Source organism: Bactrocera oleae, chromosome 2, assembly GCF_042242935.1.
Source record: "Bactrocera oleae isolate idBacOlea1 chromosome 2, idBacOlea1, whole genome shotgun sequence".
Classification (NCBI taxonomy): domain Eukaryota; kingdom Metazoa; phylum Arthropoda; class Insecta; order Diptera; family Tephritidae; genus Bactrocera; species Bactrocera oleae.
Genome location: NC_091536.1, coordinates 57,248,055 through 57,270,325, shown reverse-complemented (window position 1 = coordinate 57,270,325; position 22,271 = coordinate 57,248,055). Strand labels below are relative to the sequence as shown.

The 22,271-nt window shown below is 35.1% G+C and overlaps 1 long non-coding RNA gene across 1 annotated transcript in view; it reads left to right on the top strand.

Annotated features, from left to right (window-relative positions):
- Window positions 1-13,446, top strand: part of LOC118679990 (uncharacterized) — a 102,486-nt gene extending 89,040 nt beyond the window's left edge. Inside the window, exon 7 of the long non-coding RNA XR_004975517.2 lies at window positions 12,193-13,446. This is a non-coding gene — a long non-coding RNA (uncharacterized lncRNA). The remainder of the gene's footprint in view (window positions 1-12,192) is intronic.
- Window positions 13,447-22,271: the final 8,825 nt, after the last annotated feature.

Genomic DNA, 22,271 nt, shown 5'->3' with positions numbered 1-22,271 from the left:
TGGGAAGTTCTAGCTCACCCGCCTTATAGCCCAGACATAGCACCTTCCGATTACCACTTGTTCAGATCAATGCAGAATGCCCTCACCGGAGTACGCTTCTCTTCAGAACAGGGTATCAGAAATTGGATTGATTCTTTCTTGACCTCCAAGCCGGAGAAGTTCTTTTGGGATGGGATCCACAAACTGCCAGAAAGATGGGCAAACATCATAGCTTCCGATGGGTAATACTTTAAACATTAAATGTATAACAATTTTTCACAATAAAGTCTTAATTTTCGTAAAAAAGCCGCACGAATTAATGCATACACCCATATATGAATACAATATATAAAAAAATACAAATATAAATTTATATACTGTACGAAACAGTATGATGCTTTAAAGACCTTACAATAGGAATGTGGAAGCGGAGAGAAATACTAAACCGATTTTATCCACTTTTAGCACAAGGGAAAAAAATTAACAAAAACATGTGACTTATAAATTTCATTAAGGTAATCCACACAATGCCTAATTCATCTAAAAGAGTGCGGTGCCACACCTTTTACCATTTTTTATATCAGCTCACATGCAGTTCTTCCGTACTATAAAGTTAAAAGCTTCTGACGTATTAATTTAGCGATTTTCATTAGTTTTCAATATAACCGTTGGCATACCATAGGCGTGGTCTCATATATATATTTTCACATGGCATGATGAAATGCTAGAAAGAAAAATTGCCATAAAGTTTGGGTAATATGTATACCTTTAGTAGTCTGGGAGATATTTACATAACTATATAAGCGGGCAGGGTCACTGCCGCTAGTACTTAGGTGTTTCTTTGATGAGACACAGTGGCTAAATGGGTTAAGCCGCCCCCAAAAAAATATAACACCATACATGGCACCATACGAACACATAACATTCGATTCATCAACACACCACATCTTTATCACAACTTTATTAATAATACCCAAATTAATATTTTAATTAAACTACCTTCTGCAATTATACAACTCTTCCTATATTCTTCCATATTAATCTCAAGATTAATTTTCATTCAAATAAACCACCCTTTAGCTATAGGACTTATATTATTAATTCAAACCATTCAGATTTGTTTACTAACGGGACTAATAGCAAAAACATTCTGATTCTCATATATTTTATTTTTAATCTTCCTAGGGGGAATAAGGCGAGCTGAAATCCGGGTGAGTGAATGTCCGTCCGTTTGTCCGTGCAATCTAAAACTTTGTACACGTGTTCTTTGGCAAAAAAGTAGGAGCGAGTTCGTAGATGGGCGTATTGGGACCATTGCCTCGCCCACAAAACGCCGTTAATCCAAAACATATAAAAGGCTATAACTAAACACAAAGTTAAGATATAAAATTGTAATTTGTTACAGGGGATATCAATAGCAAGGAGCACCTGTGGGCTAAAAATTAAAAAAAAAACTTGGGCAAGCTCTCCAATACGTTTAATCTACATATCTCCAAAATCACTAAAGCTATAATAACAAAATTCGCTTAGAACTTTAAGAACCTCTACCGACACTGTGAAAATGAATGAAATTCAGTACGTAACGTTCTTCTAATAATTGTATATTACAGTGCGGAAATGGATGAAATAGGTCTAGAGCCACCCCTACTTCCCATATAACATTATTCGCGCTAAAAGTTTGTCTTTGACAGTTTTTCGATTGTACGTTGTGAGCGCTCGTCAAAGATGGACACCAGCAAAGAGAAAATTCGCTATATTTTACAATTTTTCTTCGATCAAGGCGAAAAAGCAGCCAAAGCGACAAAATTAATTTAGTTTATGGGCCCGATACTGTAAACGAACGTGTAGCACAAAAGTGGTTTGCTAGGTTCCGTTCCGGTAATATCGATGTCAAAGATACACCACGCGTCGGGAGGCCTGTCGTCGAAAATTGCAATAAAATCATGGAAATAGTGGAAACAGACCATCACGTGAGCACTTATTTAATTGCTGAGGAATTGAAGATAAACCAGAAAACCGTTTGGAACCCTTTGCATAACCTTGGATTCAAAAAGAAGCTCGATGTTTGGGTGCCACACGAACTAACGCAAAAAATAATGATGGACCGAATTTCCATCCGTGAATTGCTGCTGAGTCACAACAAAATCGACCCGTTTCTGAAGCGGATTGTGACTGGCGATGAAAAATGGGTCACTTACGACAACATCGAGCGCAAACTGTCGTCGTCAAAGCTCGGGGAAGCAGCCCAGACGGTGGCCAAGACCGGATTGATGGCCAGGAATGTTTTGCTGTGTGTTTGGTGGGATTGGCAAGGAATCATCTACTACGAGATGCTCCGCTATGGCCAAACGCTCAATTCGGCCCTCTACTGCTTGAAGGCAGCACTCATCCAGAAGAGGCCATCTTTGATCAACAGAGGCCGAATTGTGTTCCATCAGCGCCAGGTCACACACGTCTTTGGTGACGCGCCAGAAGCTCCGGGAGCTCGGATGAAAGGTCCTAATGCACCCACCTTATAGTCCGGACCTGGCACCAAGTGATTATCATCTTTTCCTGTTCATGGCGAACGCGCTTAATGGTGAGAAGTTGGCCTCAAGAGAGGCCTGTGAAAATTGGCTCTCCGAGTTTTTTGCTAATAGGGACGCAGCTTTCTACGATAGGGGAATAATGAAGTTGGCATCTCGTGGGCCACAAGTTTACAAACAAAACGGCGCATATTTGACTTAAATCGGACAGATGTGCACAAAGTTATCATCTTTTGAAAAATCAATAAAAAACCGAGCGAACTTTTTACTTTACCTAATATAATAGTCAATATTGATGTTTTTTCCCTTCTCAAAATAGATGATATACAATGAATATAACATCTTTCATATCCCAAATACCGAGGCCATAACCTTTCCAACTGATTGTTGTGCTTTCGGCCGTTTTGGACGAGGTTCACCAGCTGTTGTCCACTCAGATGACGATTTTGATTCCGGAGTGAAGTGATGGATCCAGGTTTTATCCTTTTATCGATGCAAAAATTCCATTTTTTACGTGTCAACATGGCCAAACACTGCTCAGAATCATCAACACGTTGCTGTTTTGGTCAGCAGTCAGCGAACGTGGCACCCACTTTGAACATAGCTTTCTCATAGACAAACGCTCATGCAATATAATGCAACACGTTCTTTTGAAGTCTTTACGAAGTTAGTTATATCACGCAACTTCACTGTCCGATCATTTTTAATGATTTTCTGGTCAGTTTGCTTTCACAATTACTACTTCTAACTCTTAGTTTAAATACGTTTTTCCTTTCCTATCTTGATGTATTCACTTTAATGTACACAGTTTTCACTTCAGTCGAAATAATAGGAAGACTGAAAACCGCAGCAATTTCTCTGTGGTAACTAAGTATTTCAAAAATATTAAACAGCTAAATTAAAAGAAAATTTAGCAAATGAATATTTGGCTGAATGCATACAAAATTGCTCTTAATTTCGTCGACAGACTTAAATGACTTGCTCACTTTTGTAGTTGTCTTAAATTTTCCACACCCACAACAATCAGCAAACCAGTAAATATTTTCAAAACCAAAATCACAGTTATTAAATCCACTCTAAATAACCAAAAACATATGTTTAGGCGCATGAACAAAAATTACAAACAGCAAAGAGCAAATGACAACAATTCGACAACCATTTTCCAGCTGCTGTTATATTATTTGCGAAAAGTCGAACAAGTATTACAAGCAACAATTTCTGCTAAACACAAAAATAGGCTGATATGTACGTGAATGTGTATGTGTTTACTTATTGTAATACTCACACACACACAGCTGAAACTTTAAGCTTTAACAAACGCATTTGCATTGATATCGAGAAAATTTTAGTGTTAAATCGTTTATTATCACCCGAGCGATAGATTAAAAAATATTTATGTTGAACGCCGACAACAACAACAGCAGATATTTGTCACAAATTCGCACAATCGCATGTTGTTGTTGGGCCAATTATTTGCCTAACATATAATCGGTATACTTATTACACCCTTGTTGTTGTTTTTGTGCTCCTAAATCTTTCATTATATTGTAGGTTTGGCCCTTGTGCCGCTCAATTGCCATTGTCATGTTATTACAGTGGGGATTACATAAGCTATTGAACTGCTATTTACGAGGCGCGTTTCACTACGAAACAGTTGATTGAACTGGTGACTGAACGATAATTTGTGTTGAGATTAAAACATATTGTTTTGAGACAACGATGGCTATGGGCTCAGCCGATTCGAATATAGCTGGGAGATTGGTTTAACTTTAAAAATTAAAATTATTTCCTAAATAACCCCTCAAGACATGTTATGCATTTTCAAATCGCTTTAGTTCATTAAGCTAAAAGATCGATTTTCTATAAACATTGCTTTATGTAGAGCTATATCGCTTAACTCTCAATGTAAAAACTACCGCGGAATCTCTCCATTAAGTCCAAGGTACTGTCTAGTATACTTTTAAGCGGCATTAAATAATGCCTGAGAAAGCAACAAGCCGGATTTTGCCCGAATCGTTCGTGTGTTGATCTGTTAATCGGATGAGTTAACGAATCAATGGTTGTTGACATCTTAACTTGTTTTTGTTGACTATAGTACGGTGTTTGACAGACTTAAGGTGCAGAGTACTTCACAATGACGAGCTCTCAGACAGCATCGCAAAGTTGCTACAGAGTATGGTATAACAGTTTTGTTACCTAACGGTTGTGCGTATCACCTAAAAATAATCGAGTTAGATATAGGGTTATATATATATATAAATGATCAGGATGATGAGACGAGTTGAATTCCGAGTGATTGTCTGTCTGTCCGTCCATCCGCCTGTGCAAGCAATAACTTGAGTAAACATTTGATTAATCGAAAACATATCAAAAAGCCATAACTAAGCACTAAATTAAGATATACGAGTATAATATGGCACAGGGGATCGCAGTAGAAAGGGGCAGCTGTGAACTACACCGGAACCGGTGTCAAAATTGGACAATGGGCGTTGCACCGCCCAAATTTCGGTGAAAGAACATATCTCCGGACATACTCGACCAATTTCAACCACATTCGATATATAACATAATCCGAACGATGTTATGTCATATTGTGAAAATGGGCGCCTACTTCCCATATAAAAAAATTTTTAATTCCATATGAGTCTTACACAAATCAGGCACCAATAAATATATTTTGACAAAACTTTACACTAATAGTGGTATAGAGGTAGCGTTGCACGTTCCAAGAGTATAAAATGTTCGGTTTCGGAACTTAGCCCTTCCTTACTTGTTCTTATTGTTATAGACAACAACCTAATCAGATACATAGGTGACGAGCGCAGAAGAATATACAGTATTCATATAATATATACTATACTATTGTATGCGGATGATATTTGCTTATTGTCTGTGAAGCACTCCGATACGCAAGCAAAATTGAACGACTTTTGCGTCGAGTTTGGTAGGGTACTGCTTCAATTCAGTCAGATTTCTGGGTTTTGTTTTGTATAGGTGATTTGAATGGTAGATTTTCTTGATATTATTGTAATTTGTTGTCAAATTTTTGTCGGAGCTCTGCAATAACCGATCTGGCTATATGTGCAGTTGCTCCATCTTGCTGGAACCAAACTCTATTGAAAGGGATACGTCTTCGGCACAGTTCTCTGTAAAAAAACTCATTCAACATCTTTAAATAACGGTGCCCATTGATAGTTACCGTTGTCTTCAAAGAAGCATTGCCCGTCAATACACCTTGATGAAACTGCGCACCACACGGAGAATTTTTCTGAGTGAAATTCCGTCTCGTGGATTATTTATGGATTTGATTTACTCCATATACGGCAATTTTACTGTTGTATATTTCCGTTAATGGCCCTCATCAGACATAAACAGGCGATTTATCAAGTTATTGTCTTCTTCGGCCATTTCAATAATTTTTTGGCAAAATTACAGACGAATAGGCAAATCTAGAGGGTTTAACCGACTTGTTATTTGAACTTTGTGGACATTTGTACGGAAACAGGTTTAAGTCATCATAAATTATCCGTTGTAATGACCGTCTGCTAACTCCAACTTGCGAAGATTAATACAGGAAATACAGGAAATGATGATGAAATCACATACATAGATGTATAACAATAATTTTTCAAAAATTATGTATAATATTATGTTTCTTTCTGCTCAAAACAACATATGAAGCTACTTGAAGGCGCTGCACGTCGGCGAGTATGCGGTGGCGTTTCTCTGCGTTTATACCTGGGAACAAGCCGCTGAAAAAGGAACGCATTCCGACTTTTTATGTTTGCATCAACGCTTGGCATTAAGGTAACAATATATCCGATCTCCTTGACTCTAGAAGTTAGTAACCATTATGATGGTATGGTGGCGATGTTAGCTTTGCTTTCATTGACCGTACAACTGAGATTGGTTAAGGAATCGCGCCTCACCGAAAATTTTGCTGCAAACCTTCATATAAGAGCTTTTTTGCGCGAAAATGTGCGTGAAATTCAAGATTATGCTTATTTCCGAAATGATAGTCACATTGGGAAAAGTAGCAGTATGGACCGTTATATAATATGATGTAAGTGTTCGTCATCAAAAATACTGATCAAATTGTGTGGAAATAATCAGTTTTAAATGAACTTGTATTATTGTACTGAAATAAATTAAATGGTCATTACAAAAGCAACTGTATATTATCATCATAGATATTTATTACGCAGCAATATATTCGTAAATAAATACTCTGGTTAAATAACCTCGTAAATTCTCACTGTTATTAGCATAAATTATGGACGCTTCCATATAAAAACACGTACGCGATAGCGACGTATAATCATAAATAAATTTCGTACGTAAAAACACTTATTGAATATACACACCTCGCAGTTGGGTACTGGGTAACACGCACGCACGCTCACACACAGTGCTATGTGGCTTGACAAACTCATCACTCATCTTTCGGTTTTTGCATGAATAACGGCAACGAAGCCCAAAGCTGATATTTTAACGTAGGCGCACATACAAATATAAATGTATATTTACATACACACGTCTGATACAGGGGGGTATATAATATGCGTGTGCACGCGCGGTTGCACATGCGTATGGATATGTGTATGTATGTGATGCTCTTGTCGTCGGTTGACAACGACAATATCATTATTAATTATTCAATAAATTAATTAGCTATTGCACTGTAATTTAGCGAAAATTAATTTAAATGCGGCATAACAATTTGATGTAGTGCACGCATACACGTAAAGGGCCAACAGCCTTAACTGATAGGTACGTATGTACTTACATGTACATGTTATATAGGTATATTTAGATTAAATATCTTTTAAGGAAGGATAAGAAATTTCGGGACTTTAAGTACAATTTGCACTAGCTTAATCAGTTTTTATATTTTATTTATAAACTGTTCAAACCAAAACTTAAGCTTCTTAAATCAAGGTATATCCAATCAATAAAATTGACTATTCACATTGCTGTTGCTGCTATTGTTAATAAAACAGTTTGACTTTTTTTTACCAATAGATGGCGCGAGAAGGGCTTCCAAAGTAACGGTTTGTTTCATATGATTATATACATTTTTTATGCTGAAATCTTGTTACATTAAGTTGAGTAATTAGTTAAATAATAGGGTCGATGACTTTAAAAACGGGTTGGGCTAGTCTAGAGCCCTTCAAAAGCCCATCCTCGTTAAGGCTTTAATAAACATGTAATTTTTGCATAATGGTTTGAATTAATATGGCGGCTACCGAGTCAATCTTCGGGATTACCTTTTTCAATAGCGTCAGAAGTTGTAGGAACTTATGTTATCGGAAACAATAAACTTTTGAATTTTTTTTTCAGCATTTACCAATTGAATAATGTTTCGAGATGCCTTAAGCCAAACTTTGTTTTTGAAAATCATAGACTTCCTTAATCCCTGATGTTTTAATTTTAATATAACAAATGTATATATTAGTTGCTGTTTGATTATTTATGTATTCTAGCAACATCTTGCTACAGACTGTCAAAGTTTTGTTCACCTAACGGTTGTTTGTAACACCAAAAACTAATCGAGATAGATATAGAGTTGTGTATATATAAATGATCAGGATGACGAGACGAGTTGAAATCCGGTTGACTGTCTGTCAGTCCGTCCGTGCAAGCTGTAACTTGCGTAAAATTGATGAAACCATAAAAAGTTTAAATTGGCCCGAGAAGGATGAGAATGGAAGCGTTTTGGAAAAAGTATGGTTTGATCGTGCAGGATCTTCTCAAATTGTATTTTTGAAGTATTTTCGAAAAAAGTCATGCTGATTTCATTCCAACTGACCATGGTTCTGCTACAGAATATTCCAATAGTGATATCGAGGATGAAGATGAAGAATAGTAAATGGCAGATTATAATTATTTATATGGTAAGAATAGATTCAAATGGTCAGTGGTCGCTTCGATACGAAAAGTTCAATTGATACACATAACCTCATACGCATGAACTCTCAACAGATGATGGATCTTAGTTCTGCAGACGTTTTTATCAAAATTTTTGATACAGTAATGAAGAATTCATTACTTACTTAGAATAACTGTGTCCAACAAAACTACTTACCTTGTTTAACTTCCAAACAACCAATTTGTGTTACATGTGCCAAAAAATATATTTAACATGTGTTTCGATTTAGTAACTTCACCCGTTGCACGATCTTTTATTTTAAATGGAAAGAAAACCTTCTAAAGCTCTTTTATTATTATATATGTTATGCTTAAGTGAAATGTATAAAGCACTATTTTTATGATTTACTTTCGCTTAATTTGGAGTCTTTATTTTTTAATATTTTTATATGATTTTTTAGGATTATCGTATGATAAAAACACTAAGGTGTACCTCTCTATTAAATAAAATGTTGAAAAAAATAATACCTTTGGTGGTTTTTTTCTTAATATAATGAGTTCTGGGGACTTAGGGTAGTAGTGTACGTAATTTGTTTTTGGGTGTGCGGTTAAGGGTGCCACTGCCATGCCCCACAAATAAACTGCCGTAACTAAGCCGCAAATTAAGATAAAAAACTTTAATGCCATCATTTGTGGTTTGAAAATCTTTAAAAATGGGTTGTGGCCCGACCCATTATAGATTTAATGTATAAATAAATAAATAGGTTAAAACCGGATGTTGACCCCGCCCGCTCCACATATAATGATTTTGATTAAAACTATTTAAAGTACGATTCATCAATAACTAAAAGGACATCAAATCTTACAAATAAGGTTTTACAATCGAGTTGTAAAGGAGCCGATTAATAAATTGGACAATCGGCGTGACACTGCCCATCTTTAGGTGAAAACGTAAGTCCCTGGAACATATAAACCAATTTCAACCGGAATGGAACTTTGCACAAATAGTGCCTTTAAAATATGCCGTCTCAAGTCTTAAAGCTGTCAAAATCTATAACGATTCAAATGCCATATATAGAAAATATAGACCTAGTGCATATGTCTGACTTTTTGTTGAAAATATCAGTCAATGTGTTAGATATATAATTGAAATTCGGAGAGAGCCCTTTTCTCATAGTAGGATGTCTATATGATGAAAATGAGTCAATATCGGCCAGAATGTGGGTTATCTTAATACAATTGAGTGAGCGTGTTTTTCTAATAACGGTACATCTTTGTGTCCTAGCCCTCATATAACTAATGTCAGAATTCTCAAACATAAAACACCGAATTTGAGTGTAATTTATTCACGATTTCGTCGAATAATCAATGTTGATTCTCCATTCATTTATTAATTTTTTCCCTCGGATTCATTATAATACAAGTATTTTATTATTCAAACCTATTTCAGAAACCAACTTGAAAAATGATCGGAAAACTGCTCTTTGCCACTGATAATTTGGTTTAAAAATCATTAATTTCATGATTCATATGTTTATAGGTATAAGTAAGATGAGCTCAGTTGAAATGAGAAAATTTGGTAGCTAATGGAAACGAATTTCTCGACTTACTTCATTATACATTACAGTTATTGTATAAAGTGCACAGCACATCACTTTATGATGATGATGATGTGCAACTTTTGACTTTACTGCAATTGTTCTGTTCGTAAGCCGAATATAAAGCAATATGAGCATATAACGCAAACAATACCTGAATACAAATTCATATGTACATATATGTATTTTGCAATATATGAATGCATTGATGCTGAACAGTAATATTCATTCAATGGCAGTGACCTTTCCGAAAATTTCTCAATTAATATCTGTAATTTTCATGGCATCCTAAGCCTCTTATGTAGGTATGTGTACGTATTGTCATTATTGTGAGAATACATATACATAAATGGATATAATAAATTTTATACACATTATACGAGTATATGCTCTTGAATGCACTAAATATAACGACGCAGCTCATTTCCACTAAATATACTCGCCAGCTTACAATCGTTCAAAATATCAATTTAAATTTTAATGCTTATCAAACTGTGAAATTAATTTTATACTATATGTGTAACTCTGCGAGAATTGCATAAACACAATTAATAGTTAATAGTTAGTTACCATTATGAGTTGTTAAGTGAATGTCATTTTACTATTTTGTTAATTTTACGACTTACACATTAATATATATTCAATATATAATACAGTTATATATATATATATATATATATATCTTGAACTATATATATATTAGTATGATCTCACAACACACATATGTATATTATTAAAAGTACCGCTGATTACATATTAGTTTTACCGAGTCACAAAATAACATTACTACCCGAAATTTTTTTAATTCTAATCTTGATGTTTATTGCATGTTTAACAGGGTAGGGAATTGTAATGTAATTAAAATTGCAAAACCGGAATGATAAAATCAATTAAAAGTAAGAAGTATAGCATCCATTATTTACAATCATAGGCAAGAAGATTCACTATTATTAGAAACAGATTCTTTTGGAATTTCATTAGATATCTTACATATTGACCCATCAACCGGAAGTTCGAAAATATTAATATTAGGTGTTTGGGAGCTAAGGGAAGTATTGATCCGATTTTACCCATTTTTAGCACAAGGGCATGCTGTCATCACGAAAATATTCTCCCCGAATTTCAATACTAAAACTCAAAGAGTGACCGATATGTTTGGTAAAAAATCAGCCAAATTCAATGGTTTCCACATATTTGGTGTCTGGGTCTTTGAAAAGTTGTAGTCTAATTTCGAACATTTTTCGTCGTTAGATTAAATATCTTGTGTCACTATATGTTCAAAGTTTCACTCGCATAACTTCAATGATGTTTCGTATTCTGTAAAGTAAAAGAATCAGATGAAATTTAAAAGTCTAATGGAGTTAAATTACAACTTCTTAGAGGCCATTCAATGTCATAATTTTTTGAAATTTCCAAATTTTTCTCACAATAATTCGGTTGTTGCTTGTGCTGTGTGGCACGTAGCCCCGTTTTGTTGGAACCAGATATTTTCAAGATCAACTTCTTCCAATTGCGGTCATAAAAAGTTGGATATCATCGATCTATACCAAAAACCAAACCAAACTGTTAGTTTAAGTAAATGTAATGGTTATTCATGAATAATTTGTGGATTTTCTACACTGGTAAAAGCACACGAAAACTTGCAATTGGAGAACAATTATTTTAATAATAAAATTAAATAACCATGATGAAATTGTGAAAAATACAGATCATGACGTATTAAAAATGGTCCAAACTACACTTAGAGGTCCTCAACTGAACCCTCCCTGAGAGTGCCGACTGGTAATAGATACCACAGTTTCACGACGTGAGCGGGGACGAGGTGGTAACAGTCCGCCAGTATATTACCTTGGAGGAAAGTCACGGTAATATACATACCTAAGGCGGGCTTTCTACCGTTATAACTCCGCATATATCTCGATTAGTTTGCGGTGATACAAGCAACCGTTAGGTGAACAAAGCTATTATTCGCTGTGCAACATGTTGCGAGGTTATAAAATTGATTATTGAATTGATTGGCATAAACCGTTTGCGTGTGTATGGTAAGTAATCGGCAAACTCCTGGTCTAGTATTGAATATGATGGCTTTGTGCGAGCTCTAGATCAAAATGGTATAACACACTGTACTTAAGCGCCAAATAATTTGAATTCAATAATAATTTTTGTTTTTAGTTTTAAACTTAGGATAACATTTTTTTTATTTTTCAATCCGGTATTTGTAGTTAAACCAGCAACTCGGTATTGAAATGAGGGACGGCATATCAAGGCCTTTACGAACAGCTGCAAGCGAAGATGACTAGATATTCAGCATAAGAAAAACATTGGAAAAATGATGAGAACATCGACTCACATCACCTTTTAGTCCATTTTAAAGTCGCCTTCGACAGAGGGCACAAAATTAATACGGTTGTGTAAATTGACGTTAAGCAACCGACCGGTTCGATACCAAATGAGGTTTCAGACGATAATTTTTTATAAGAGTGTACAGCTACTGGCGATAGCCGATTATATTGATATCATTGGCCTCAACAACCGTACTGCTAGTTCTGTGCGGTACAGTATATCCAGACTGAATAAGAAAGCGCGTCTGATAGTGAATGAGGACAAGACGAAATATCAAACAAACAGTCGTATTTGCTACTTGGCTCACACGACTTTGTAGACTTGGAAGTCATAGATAATTTCGTCTTACTTGGCACGAGCATTAAACTTAACAACAATTTCAGAGTTGAAATCTTACACAGAATCACTCTTACCAATAGGTGCTACTTTAGACTGAGTAGAATATTGAAACAAAGACCAAACTCTAAAAGTGCCTCATCATTCCCATTGCAGTATGGTACGCAGGCATTAACAATGACAACATGTGATGAGTCGGCGTAAGGAGTTTTTGAGAGAAAGGTTTTGGAAAAGATGTATGGTTCTTTCCGCATTGGCAACGGCGATACCGCAGTCGATGGAATGATGAGCTGTATGATATACTCAGGACAGATCGAATGGATAAGAACACTCTATCTTTGAACGTATTCGATCCCGTACCGTACCCGCCGTTGGAAGCAGAGGAAGGCTCCCACTCCGTTAGAGAGATGATGTAGAGAAGGATTTGGCTCCGTTTGGTATCTCCAATTAGCGAAAAGAAGAAACGATAGGTTGGATTAACTCGGCTATAACCGACAAAAATAAAAGGTTTCAATTTAAATGTTAAATAAATTTGTTTAATTCATTTTTGCAACCTGATGTTAATTGTTACATTAATTGTAATATACTTACCAATTTTATTAATATCTCGCATTGTTACCAACACATACGGAGTAAAGTTCACCAGACTAACTGAGAACAATAAATTCGTACCGAATAAAGATAAAAGATACGGCTTTATTTGGCCGGGTATATGGGATCTAGAAGAAGGTATGAAGGTATTTCCGCTTCTAATTTCATTATAACCTGAAACAGATATACGAGTATTAAGTTTGCCACAAAGTTTGTGACACCCAAAAGGAAGTCAGAGACCCTATAAAATGTTTATATTATATAAATGATAAGCATGACGAGCTGAATCGGTTTACCCATGTCCACTATGGTTGACAAGATATCTTCACGAAATTTGGCATAGATTATTGTCAAACGCCAACGCTACAATGTCCGATTTTGTTCGGATCGGACCACTATAGCATATAGCTGCCATATACAAGTAATTCGACTGCAAGCGTATTTATATCAAAAAACGTGGCTAGGAGTAACTGGCAAAACCTTTTCCGTTGGATGATCACCGTTGGCTGATTTTTAGATTTAGTTATAAATATATTTGCTATAATAAATTCGAATGTGATACTACCTTCATCACCGCATCCGAAGTTAATGTTTTTTCTTAATTTAATGAGTTCATATAACTCTTATAAATATTTAGCCTATATATTATATTTAGTCGATTTATAGTATTATTTCCCTCTTTAATGTATTTGAGGAGTTTTAATTTATTTTACATTTTCGCCACAATTTTTCTGTTGCGCACCAACATACTCGTGCTCCTGCCGCCTTCCATTTTGTACCGTCCGCCTTTATTGCCACTTAAGAGCGGCTACGATGGGTAAAGAACTGCGGCTGCAGTGAAGTGTGTCAGTTGTACGGTTCACCGGTTGTGGATAAACTCGACTGGTGCACAGCCTTGAAAGCCATTGGCTTACTTCTTGTGTTGTAGTACGAGTTATGTACATTAACTACAACAACAACAACAATATTAAGGTATGGTGTATGCAAAAGGCCAAAGTAAACGAAGGAGTACATGAGGCAGCACAGGTGGCAACGCCAGACGAGTGAATGCGCACAAAGTCAGTGGGGTGCGCTTGCTTAAGTAGCAAGTAGTCGCGCCAACAGCAACAATTACAACATCCCTGTGTATTAATGAACAGTTCGAGGGGCTCTCATTGTGGTCGGGGGCTGCTATATTGCTATTGTTCGTGTTTCTGGCGTTTGTTTGTGATAGGACTACCACAACATTTTACATGCATTTGTAATGAAAACAATCCACACAGTACAGAAACAGAAACGAGCACGAAAATGCAAACACAAGTTACAGGCAAGAGCTCACAAACCGAGTTTTGTGAGAGTTGATGTTGAAAGGAGGGGTTAGGCTTTGAATTATAAGTTTAGATATGGATTATGGGATTACATCATTCTCTCGGTCAATCAACTTCCTAGCAACGAATGATATTGAAATCGTAGCAATTGCATCAGCATTTATCTATCTAGGTCAAAACGATCCGATCTGAATAATTTCTTCGAAGATTGAACCATTGGCTTAGACAATAATCCATGACCGATTTCTTGAAGATACCTTGTCAGATAAAAAAGTTTTCCATGCAAGGACTTGATTTCGATCGTTCAGTTCGTATGGCAGCTATATGTTATAGTAGTTCGATATCGCCGGTCCCAAAAAATGAACAGCTTCTTGGGAAGAAAAGGACGTGTGCAAAATTGTATATCGATATCTCAAAACGAGATTGAAATAATAATTTATTGCATGCATTCGCAGGTTTTTCTTTACCGTATGCAACAGAAGAAGCAGTATAATAGTTTTGTTTTCCTAACAGTTATTTAAATCACAGAAAAGTAATGGGGAGTTGAGTGCTGAGTGACAAGTATAAACTGTTTAAATAATAATATCAAAATATGTAATATAATGAGGACTGCATATCTCCAAATTTGATTCTTTGTTTAATGGTGTCATAGTATCCCTATAATAAGTTAGAAAATAGAGGAAAAGGGACTACTGCCCATATAATAATAACTCGAGGTTAAGTGAAGATATCAAAACAAAATTTAATACGAATCACATAGTGCCTTTGACATGTGATGTGCCTTATCTAAAAATCATTGAAATTGGCACATATTTAGATAAAATTGTATAAAATTGTAATGAAATTCGGTAGAAATTTATGATTTTGTTTCAGGCCTCATTTACCTAATAGAATGAGTTTTGCCTCCGATTGTCTTTTAACTTTAAATATCATTTAATATTGAAAATATTATTATTTAGATCAAAAAATGATTATATCGGTTCGCACCTTTCCATAGGCTCGTCAACTAATCTACCTAGTCTTAATACCATATTTTTTAGGACAGCATAGCACATACATATGTGTTTCAGCACAAAAATTTAGTGATGCCGATTTATACCTCGCCCCCCAGCAATAGTATGTATAATAAACAAAAATGTCTCAATTAGTGTTGGCCCAAGTCCTAATCTATAGAATAAGATCTAAATAATAAGATAAAACAAGAAAAAACGTTAACTTTGGTTGCACTGAAGCTATATTACCCTTCACAGATACAAAGGTTCCTTACAATGATTTGATTCCGATCTAATCTCGTAAAGATACCTCGTTAAATAAAAAAGTTTTCCATACAAACACTTAATTCCGATTGTTCAGTTTGTATGACAGCTATATGCTATAGTGGTCCGATATCGGCCGTTCCGATGAATCCGAATGAGCAGCTTCTTAGTGAGAAAAGAACAAGTGCAAAATTTTAGATCGATAGCTTAAAAACTTTGGGACTAGTTCGCGTATATACAGACGAACGGACGGATATGGCTAAATCAACTCAGCTCATCATGCTGATCATTTATGTATACATTTATAGGGTCTCCGACGTTTCCTTCTAAGTGTTACAAACTTCGTGGAAAACTTAATATACCCTGTTCAGGGTATAAAAATTACGACAATCGGCCGTAGCAAAGAGAACATAATGATAAACTTTTACATATACGCGGAAATATCTCACAAGTCTATAGTTCATACTAATTGCGGGAGAATATTAAAGCTTGGTCGCATTTAAAATAGTAAAATAAAACCTCTAATATCGGGCAAAAATTTACAACTATAAATAGAAGGACTAGTTTCATTTTTGTGGTAATAATTGAAAAACTTCTGTTTGATGAACAAAGCTTTAATACAATGCGTTGGTTATAAAAAAAATAACATTGATTTAATAAATCTTGCTTGACTTTTTATTTTGCTAATGAATTTTGCGGTCCTTGAGGCAGTTATACTTGTAGACGCATGTTCTCCTCAATAAAAATAAATAATAACGACAAGAGGAGCAGTCATGTAAAAAATGTATACGATAACTCAAAAGTGATTAAGCAAGTGTGTGCGTGTGCTCTTACACTCATATACTCTGGAGTAAAATGAGTTTGGTACATATTTATGAACGGTAAATGCGAAATGCACGAATTGCAGTTATAACGGGCACGTGCACGTGACATAACAGTATATTAACAAATAGTATACACAAATGTACGAAGGTACAAGGACCGATATCGTTCACTCCGGCATTGAGATGACTAAATACACAAACACTTGTAAACACGAATGTGGGCATGTGTGCAATCACATTAAAACGCGCATGAAGGAAATGAGCTTTTTTCCCGCTGGATTATGACAAAATGAGGTAAAATAAATATCTTTAATGTAGTTTTCGTGTTAACGCGAACGTTAAGTGTTACCGCCTACAGCTGTGCATTGCAGTGTTAAGTAATGTCAGTGTGTGTGTGTTTGGCAATGATCACAGCATGCGTGGCCTCTTGAAGCCACAATCCTTTGCACTTTTAACGCATTGCTTGATGCAAAATTCATGCACGCGGATATAATGTTGTTCACGTAATGGTATTTACGCAATGAAAGAGCTACGTAAATAGGAATACAAGCGCTGACACAGGTGAGCGGGTCAATAGCCTGGCCACGTCTGTATAATGCTTGCATGTGGCGTAGTTTTCAGTTTTTAACATTCAATGCGTCCACTGAATATACAGTGATTAAAATAGAAATTACTTCTAAAGACAAATAGCATTCAATTAAAACAAAATTAATTTAGTAACATACAGATAATTTAAAAAAACATTTTTATACATTTTCTTTTTAAATTAACATTTTTATTTCAGTGACAGAAATAAAACGAAATACCTTCTCAGATATGATTCAAAGGTCGGAAATTTCAAGCTATTTGTAGTTGTAAATCCTCACGTCGAATGAAGGTGGCTTAATAAATTAAAAATATCTTTTATACAAATGCAGCTATATGCTATAGTGATACGATCTGAACAATATGTTCGGAAATTGTAATGTGGACTTGGAAAAGAATTTATGCTAAATTTGAAGATATCTTGTCAAGTTCAAAAGCTTTCCATAAAAGAACTTGATTCTGAACGTAAGGATAGAGTTTTGGCTTGCAAGTAAGCGCAGTCGCTAAAAAATTAGGCGCAGTCACTATGTGGTATCCAATTATTAGAGAAATCCAAACATCTACTACAGTAATAGAAAAAGTAGACGCGAAAGAAAACTGTAAACGTAGCATGCGAGGAAAATATGTCGAATTGTGAGCAGTTCAATGCAGAGTTGTTTTGCATTTTCTAGCCACTGTGCCGGTTGGATTTATCTGAGCGCAACCCCTCAACCAATTGGGCCTCAGTAACTGAAATATTTATTTTATAAAAACTACGAAATCAGTTATTAAAATGTATTTCCATACAATATTTTCGGATGAAATGAATACAACTTTGAAGGCCCAGGTGGTTTTAATGGATATTGACATGATATTCGGAAATAACCGATGGGAGCGAGTTCCTCCACGAAAAAATTTGAACTGTACTTACATAGGGATTCTCAGAAGCAGTCTTGCTTTCTTTCTAGCTTCCAAAAAAAAAAAAAATTTGGAAACTTAATAAAATCTAATTTGATGATGAAACAGAGTGTATAGTTGGAATCTTATATTAGTCAGGAACTCTGTTGAATGCATTTTATTTTTATAGAAATATGCAAGATCAGTAGTACTAAAGAAATATTATGATATTCTTCCCTTCAGAAAAGTCAGGCGTAACTCCGAAATATGACTAGATGACTTAAGATCTTATAAGCTTTTTTGCCTTTTGGTGGTCAGTAACAGCTTCCATTCAAATATTCGGCCTTAACACTTCTCTCATAAATATCATATCTCGTTCGAGAGCGCTATATCTTTATTGGCTCACAGGAACTTTAAAACTTTTGTTGATATTAAAATATGTTCATCTGTAAATATCATAATAACATTGAATCCTCTCTTGGCCACTGTCTGTACACGCATAAATATTTCAAGATTTGTATTATGTGTGAGTGTAAATATATAATATATAGCCAGGAAAATGTTTTTACATGTGCGTATACTATTATAAAGTCCATTTTATTTTTTCTTCACCCAAGATCTGTGTAAGGAGCGCTTGTAAGTGTGATCGTGTAAATAAACACATCTCGTTTAAATTGAGTATTGCATTCACATTTAAATTGACTTTTCTGGTTTCCGAATGTCTTTATCCACTATTTTTTTTTATTTATTACATACCGTTCAGTTATTGTGTAATTGCTATGTGTTTATAACGTCTTAGTTAAATTTTCTCCAAATAGACCCTTAAATTTGATAATTTGTGGTACGTGAAGTTCTTTTACAATTTTTATACTCTTTTAACATGTTGCTACAGCGTAAAGTAGTTTTGGTCACCTAAAGGTTGTTTGTATGTCCTAAAACTAATCGGGATAGATATTGAGGTATACATATACCTATATATAATCAGGATGACGAGACGAGTTGAATTCCAAGTAAGTGTCTATCTGTCCGTGCGTCCGTCCGTGTATGTGATAACTTGAGTAAAAATTTAGATAGTTTGATGAAACTTGATACACATGTTCTCTGACATCCACGGAGGGTTGATATTGCAGATGGGCGAAATCGGATCTACTATAAAATACAAGACTGTTATTTGGCAAATTTTGAAATTTTTTTTAAAAAGTGGGAGTGGAACACTCTTTAATGAGTTCAATGTAAATATCTCCTAAACCATTGAAGCTATAATAAGCAAATTCGGCCAGGACAAATCTTTTTGGCATCCGTATCGAACTTGTAAAAATGGGTGAATGTGGACTATAACCCCGTCCACTCCCCATATAACAGTTTTGCTAAAAACTATTTATTAAAAGTGCGATAAATGTATAACTAAATGCGCCAGAGACATAAAATTTTATAAACCAGATGGACGAAAGGGCTTTATATTTGGCGGTGTCAAATTAGGACGATGGGCGTATTATTTATCATTTAGGTGAAAACCCATGTCTCGGGACCTTCAATCAAAGCTCGCCTACTTATCATATAACACAATTTTTAATTCCATCTTAATTCCGCGAGTGAAACAGGCGCGTCGAGTCCACGGATTTTAAAAAGTCAACATTTCCTGTTGGAATTTTCCATTTTTGCCAAAGTAAGATCCAAGTATGGATGCTGTTACGGTGACTTCGTTAGCGAACGCCTAATGTTGAAGATCGATTACCATGTAGTACAACGTGACATAATTTTACGCTCTTGTAAATAATCGTATAGGTTATATCTTGCATGACATATAAGGCATGAGAAATCTGTCGGAGTGGTAGGTGCTTTATGGGCTTACTCGTGAACCGTTAAACTAATTCACAGCGATGTTGGTCGAAACCGTAGACTTTATCCATTCAAAATTGTTAGAAGGTTATCGAATTTTTTAGTTACGGTTAGAGGTTACCTTTCCAAAAACCTTTCGCAATACCTTAACTAACTTTTTGAGAATTTGAAAACGTTAAGTAATCGCGAATGAAGTACGAATCTATTGAAATAAAATGTAGATTAAGAGTGATCCAACTTGGGGTCTTAGTCATGAGTACGTAGCCCACACAAATTCTGTTTCTTCAGAACTCTCAGAAAGTGGGTTGATAAAAAAAAATCCAAAACTGTCGTGAATACATACATTTCTCAAGTCAAATCAAAACCTTTCATATTGTAACTATTTATTATGAATTTTTATGAAAACAAAATATGCAAGATTACGTTATTCCTCAACTTCAGTTTTATGATAAAGTTTTCTTATTTCTCTAAAGTACTTTTTGGTTAATTGTCATTATTCTATACTGGGCATATTCATTTCAGTATAGATACATACAATAAGTGAATCCTCATCTATTTGTATGCATTTCAATAGCCTTCGTTTTTCTGCTGATATTGCCATTATTAATATTCATAATTATTTAAGTAGTTATGTGCAAATGCGTGTGCGTTCATAAATATGTGTGTGTGTATGTTTTCCCCAGTGTTAACAAAATAAATTCACAGCAATTTGGCTTTTTACGATCTCCTTGTTTACATTCTGATTTACGCGCCTTGCTACCACAGGTCGCAGTCATAAAATTACTTCTGGAAGCAGAATTATGTACATATGTTTGTGTGTTAGCTTGCATGTTTGGGAGCGCATGTTTGCTTGTATCCATTTGTTTGAATATAAATTAACATTTTAACATTTACCGGCATTGGGTTTGATAAACTCGCATACATATGTGTGTGTACAAACACCAACACTCGTACATATAACGGTCACGCAATTCACATGTTACGGATGTGGTACCGCCTGATGTGCGAAAACACTTTCTTATAATGCCTCATTATATTCAATATTTATTTAATTATAATTGCCACAAAGTAAAGGTAATTGCGCTCGAGCTAAGCTGTGTAGCTGCTTTGAAGCAATTGATAATATTTTGAAGAATGTTTTGTTAAGAAAATTAGGTACATACATATATTTAACATAACATGACATGCTGCCGTATTACTCAAATAATAATGCGAATAGAACGCCTCAGAAATAAAAATGTAAAAAATGGTAAAATTAAGATATTTTAACCACAGTATTCTCCAATGGAATGAACAGAGCGCTAATCAATCGGGCTTAGTGAACATATTTAAATAAAAGAACATGAGTTAATGCGAAGACCTATAGCATATTTCTTTACCTTTTTGCTTTTTGCCCTAAACTTAAGGTAGCAAGTCGCACTCATATTTACTGAAAGATGTTTATTATTGAACTATATGAAGGCAATCCGATACGTATTGAATATATATATAACTATATATTATATATAGGAATAAAATGTATGTTACGATGGTATTATTCAAAGTATTGGCCATCTGAAACTACAACATTTTCCCATGTTGCTGGAAATTTGTGGACTGCATCACAAAATAACTTACGAATTAATCAGTCATCATATACTGGAACAAATGGTAGTCAAAAGGAGTAAGGTCTGGGCTATAAGGCGGGTGAGGAAAACTTCTCAGACTCTGATTTTCAAACTCGCCCTAAGGTTGAAAAAATCGCGAATTCCGGGCGTTTTTTGGCAGTTGCTCTCTTTAGTTAGATAACTTGTTGCGGGTAGTGCTCCCCATAAATGGTTTCACCAAATTCATAAATATCATAAGCTCATGATGCAACACGCTCTTCTGATCCCACTAAATACAGAGCATTATCTTGGCTTCATTGTTTTTCCGCTTTGCCGTTGTTTTGGTTGATTATTTGAGTTTCGCAAGTAAAACTTTGACGCATAAGCGGCTTCTTTGTGTAAAATATCGTCTTTTGACTTCAATTCATATGGCACTAATTTTCTTGCCTTTGAATGTATCCGATTAAAACATTTTAAAATGGTTGGTTAAGTGACTCTCTAAGATTCTGTGAGCTCTTCTTGTGCTTGACAACATTTTTCATTGAGTAATGCTTCCAGTTCCTTATCGTTAAACTTTTTTGACCACCCAGGACGTTACTAAACCGATTCACCACTGAATGCTGAACTTTTGTCACGGTCTACGAGAATATATTGAAAGATAGTGAATTCTTTCTTTATTCTTCTTTCTTTCTTCTTTTATATATTCAACCACGATGATTTCCGAAATCCTTCAAATTCCATCTTTAGATTTTTAACAA